The sequence below is a fragment of the Pelophylax lessonae genome (assembly GCF_965119305.1).
Source record: "Pelophylax lessonae genome assembly, chromosome: 3".
Classification (NCBI taxonomy): domain Eukaryota; kingdom Metazoa; phylum Chordata; class Amphibia; order Anura; family Ranidae; genus Pelophylax; species Pelophylax lessonae.
In genome coordinates this window covers 77122051-77127628 of record NC_138770.1, presented here as the reverse complement: position 1 = coordinate 77127628, position 5578 = coordinate 77122051, and positions in this window count along the sequence as shown.

Here is a 5578-nt window from a genome sequence, read left to right as displayed (position 1 = left end):
ATATATATATATATATATATATATACAGAGGCGTAACTAGAACCTTCAGGGCCCTGATGCAAGAAACCATGAAGGGCCCCCCAGACCCCTGGCCGGGGCCCTTCCCTTCAAGCCCGGGGCTCTTCCCACTAATCCTGGGGCTCTTTAATCTCATTGCATGGCCTTTTATTATGGTCCCGCATCAGGATTCTTTCACAAGTTCTGCAGTGGGCCCCCTTCCTGCAATCTTGGGGCCTCCCCACAGTGGTGAAATGCCAGGGCCCGGTCGCAAGTGTGACCTTTGAGATCCTAGAAGTTCACCCACTGGTTTGCTACCGGGCCCCCTGGAGCATGGGGCCCGGTAGCGATTGCAACCCCTGTAGTTACGCCCCTGTATATATATATATATAATATCCTCTACAGTCATTCTGAAACGAAAAAGTGGTAATGTTTATCAAAATGGATATGCTGATCAAACTGAATGCAATGTGTGTACAGTAAGATAACTAACTAAATATAGTTAAAGCTGAACTCCAGACAAACCATTTAAACATGCAGATTACATGTTAGGGGGCTCTTTTGCATGGTAAAGGATTTTATTTCTGTCCATCCAGTTCTTTAAACTTGCTCAACTCTGTCCCCTATACATAGCCCTGCCTAGCAGCAGAGAACAGAGAGGTTTTCCCCTCTGCATCTCTATTTAAATGTCTCCCCTTGCCAGTGGCAGAACAGGGAAAGGAGTAGCAGCAGACTTTTTTTCCTTTCTACTCTTTTGCTGCAGTACAACTAATTGACTCCTTGGTCTGCCTTCTCCCACACTCCCTCTGCTCTGCAGGGACTGCAAAAGGATGAGAGATCTTCTTTAGTCAGGTCCTTTAAATGAGAACCTATGTAAGGTTGTATTAATGAATATGGTGCTGCAATAATTTTATCTTGTCTAAACTAAAGTTCAGCTTAAAGAAAATATATATAGCATTGTACACATTAGTGTAACAAACTAGTAACATGAAATGGTTGTTTCTTCTGAAATCACGTTTTGATAATAGATTGGTTTTTAACCATTGGGAAATCTGACATGAAACCACGAATAAAACTTAGCGGAAGCTTGGATCAGGCACAAAGAACAAATACATTGCCAAAAACATAGCGCGCTCCACACAGCAGTCTGCAACATCGCCTAAAGGACGCAGCTCTTCATTGGTCAATTGGCTTTAAAGGTAATCCACTCACAAGGCCAACGTTAAAAAGCTTTTACTAGATGACCACATTTTTTTTTTTTTTTGGGGAAAAGCATTTGTTGATGTGAAGCATGATTACAACATGACTAACAGTGCTTTATTCAAGGATATTGCTAAAAATGACGTTAATCATAAATGTTCCAAAACCATACCTCTGCTTCTAAGTGGAAGAACAGAGGATGATGAATGGCTTTGATATGGGCAGTCTAACGTAGTTCCAATAAGATTGAAAACCTGTGATTTTTACTAAGCTACATCCATGGTTAACACCGAAGCAGATGGCTTTCAGCCAGTTGTATCACACAAGATTATGGTAGGGGCTTATTTTATTTATTTTAGAAACTTGTAATACCTGGATCAACAATGCAAGAACTTGTCCCTCTGAAAAAATGTAAGTGCAACTTCAAAAACCTGGAGCCTCAAGATAAAAAATAAAATACATTTTTTTTCCTTCATATCCTATATGTAGGTATATTCAACAGATGAAGAGGCATTAAAAAATTAGCCTGGCAAAACTGTAAAATTCTTTCAATTGTTTAATATTCTTCCAAAATGAACCTTCAGTATCTCTACCATTAAAATATTTCTTATTTCCTACAATATACATCTAATGCCTTGTTTCCACTGGGCGGGTCGGTTCGGTACGCTATTTTGAGTGTTTCCGTTATGAAAGTGGCCCATACAACCGAACCAAACCGCACCATTCCTGGTCTTCCTTCAGATGTAGGGCCATAGGAAATGGTACGGTTAGGGCGGAGCTACTGGTGTCACACGATACGTTCCACTGATTGGTGGACAGGAAAACGTCAATGCTCACGTTAAACGAAAGCACAAAACAAACACCACGTTTGGTGTGAACCCTGCATGGCCCCTGGCGGTCTGATTTGCAGTGGAAACGCTCACCTGAATAGGCCGGACCATTCTAACCCTTCCAAACTGTACTGACAAGAACCGTTCCGCTCAGTGGAAACGAGGCATATGTGTGCACTGAGATAAATGACAAGTGATTACAAAGGAAATGTTTTGTGGGTGAAGGAGTTTGCATCCAGTCTGCATTTTCTAAGTGTAAAATAACATGAATGAACCATGCAACCAACCAGTACACTGGACACACAGATGGTGTGGGAAATGCTGTAATATTTAGGGGTTATTGGAACATTTTATGGATATACCTCAGTTTGATGCAGATGGATGAATTATTCATGGGAATCTCAAATTCCTGCAGAAGACTGGTAAACTCTTGTTCTATAACCTCAAAGGCAATATACATTGCTACCATTAAGATGCAGTGACAGCCTTTGGAGGCCATTTCATGAATGAGGTGCTTTATTTGAAATTACAGGTGTCGTTCTATCATGTATATGTAATTCTCTAATACTGATCAGTGTGTGGTGTATTTTCTTTTTTTCCACAATGTGTTTTATGTTCCTTAAATTTACCTAAAATTTGATGGTCTTTGAAGGTGCTAATTTTTGTGTATGTATCTCCTTTCCATCATCCCTTAACTATTTTCCAGACTTCAGGGATGTTTTTGAAGCCCCTTCGGTTTCTTTGTCCACCCTTATTTTATTTTTATCTCCTAGTAGTGCACCATTTAGTTCACTGGGATAAACAATATTACCTTGACAACTGAAATGATTTCTAGGTGGGAAAGGACCATGATTTCTAGGTGGGAAAGGACCATCTACTGTTTGGATGTCTTCACACACGTTTTTCAGCGGTTTTGGTGAGCTGCCAGAAATTCTGGCCCTGTTTTTTTCCAGAATGCATTGGGAAGCATCTCGGCCACAGTGAAACACAACTGTGAGATGAGGAATGGACAAGACATAGAAGGGCGCAAGTACAATGGCAGATGGTTTAATTGCATGAATTTTCATTTGGGGGTTGTTGGAATAATTTTTTTCCTAAATTTCTCAAGCCACTATCAAGATGGGTTAGCCATGGGAAATCTCAGTAGCTCTGAGGAAGACTTGAAGCTTGGACAGCCCCAAATATTTGGATGTTCTGTTTCCCTGTCTGTCTTCCCCCATTTTGCTATATTTTTTATTTTTTTACTTTAGAAACCTTCCTGATGCCCTTCCAGTAATGTCCATTATTCTCGTAAGGATTTTCTTTTTTCTCTTCTGTATGATGGGTTATTCACCATTTCCTTGACTCATGATGGCAAATTAAATGAATTTTGGGTGGGAAAAGGAGAGCCTTGTTTTCCGATAACTCGGATATCTCAACTAGCAAATGTTCCTGAAAGATAAGTCTAACATCTTTGTTCTTTAGCTTAGGTATTCTGGTTCAATATATCTGTGTTTTTCTGAATGTGCTGGAAAACATGAGATGAGAAAAGGAGCACAATAGTGGGTGTTTGATAAAAATAATTATTTGTATGTGAAATTTTTTGGGATGGTTTTTCTGTATGGATTTTAACAGTTCATGGCCGGTGGTAAGGTTATCTGAAAAGCACGTCGCCCCCCCACCCTGCAGAAGACTTCTGAAGCTTGCACAGTCTCCATACTTTTGTAACGCCCACAGAAGCTCTACAGTATATCTGCATGGTTAGTGCCAACAATTCTTCATTCACATACAGCTGCCCAAATACAACTTTAATGACCTGTGGATGCTAACGCTAGTTTGATCAGGAGGTACTTTCTTTAAAATTCTAGTTTCCATTTTAGATTATTATATTATCGTTTTGTACAAGTTTTCAGATGGATGATTTTCTAAGTGGTCTTGACATTTTACCTTTACTACCCATGATGTTAGTTTAGTTTCCCTATATTTTTATGATGTGGTGAGCTTTGGATTCCCTATTTCTGTTCCATTTTCCACCTTATTTATCTTTCAGACTTTTGAAACCACATTATTGAAGTCTCTTCAGTATATCCACCACTATTTTTTATACATTTATCTCTTCCAATGCCCCTTATATAGTTCACTGGCATTGTCTTTTGACAAGTGATGGGGAAATCAAATCATTTTTGGGTGGGAAAGTATAGTCTACTTTGAGTTTCTTTACAGATGTCTTAATAGGTGCTTTTTTCTAGGAGACAAGTTGGGAACTCCCTTTTTGTTCAGTTTTAGGCAGTTTCCAAATATCCTCTCTCTCTCCCTCCTTATCTGTGTTTTTTTTTTTTAGAATGCATTGGGGAGCGCTTGAGATAATTAATGGAAGACACATGGGATACAAGTACAATGGTAGATGCTTTTTTGAATGATGGTGATGAATGAATTGGGATATTTTTCTAGATTGCTTCAACAAACCCCCATATGACAACAGGTCTTGGCTGATAGAAGCATATATTGTGAAAATCTCAGCAACTCCGCAGAAGACTTCTGAAGCTTGGAAAATCAACATATACTATGTATCTTCGGTAAAGGCATTAAAAAAAAATAGTTGTATGGTTTGTGTCAACAATTCTTCATTTATTTCCAGCTACAAGGATCGCATAGGGATTTCCAGAGAAGGCCACCATGTTCTAGTATAGGAACTACTTTATATTATATTTGTAATTTTATCAAAGCAACATGTAGTTTAGTAAGACTGGTCAGATGGATTGTGTTTTTTTTTTGTTTTTTTTCTCCCCCTACTATTTTAGGCAGTAAACTTCTTGAAGCTCAATACGTCCACCATTTTAGGGATTTTCTAATATATGTACATTGGGATATACTTCAACAATTTTTCCTTTTGGTTTGCGATGGCAAATGAAATCATTTTTGGGTGGGAAAGGACCATTTTTTTTTAGATTTCTTCTGATATCTACACTAGCAGAAATTCCTGAAAGACACACTGGAAACTCGCTAGTTCTTTAGCTTAGGTGAGTTGGCAGGCATTCTTGCCCACATTTTTATCAGTATTTTTCAGAATGTGTCGGGCAGAAATGAATGAGAAGTGGCGCACGTGAAAGCGGAAGTGCAAAGGCAGATGCTCTATAGAAAACGCCTATCAATTATTTTCTTTACAACTGATCAGGTAGCTAATAATAATTTTTTTTTTTGTGATTTTTTTTTTTTTTTTCCAGTGTGTCCTCGATCGAACATTATCCCCTGCAATATACCTTAATATTATTCCCTTTGATTAACGTTCTTATTACCTTGACATGTGACGGCAAATTCAAAAGATTTGAGGGTGTGAAAGTATGCATTTTGGATTTCTTTAGATGTCTTGCCTAGTAGAATTTTCTGAAAGTCTAGTTGGGAACAGATTTGTCCTTCCCTTTCCAGTAAGCTGTCCGGTATTCTCCTTTTTCTAAGTGTTTTTCAGAAATGCTTCATTGCGATTCAAATGCTTCTAGAAGCAAACTGTGAGATGAAGAACGGACAACACGCAGGGCGCAAGTACGATGGCACATGGTTTATGGACTATTGAA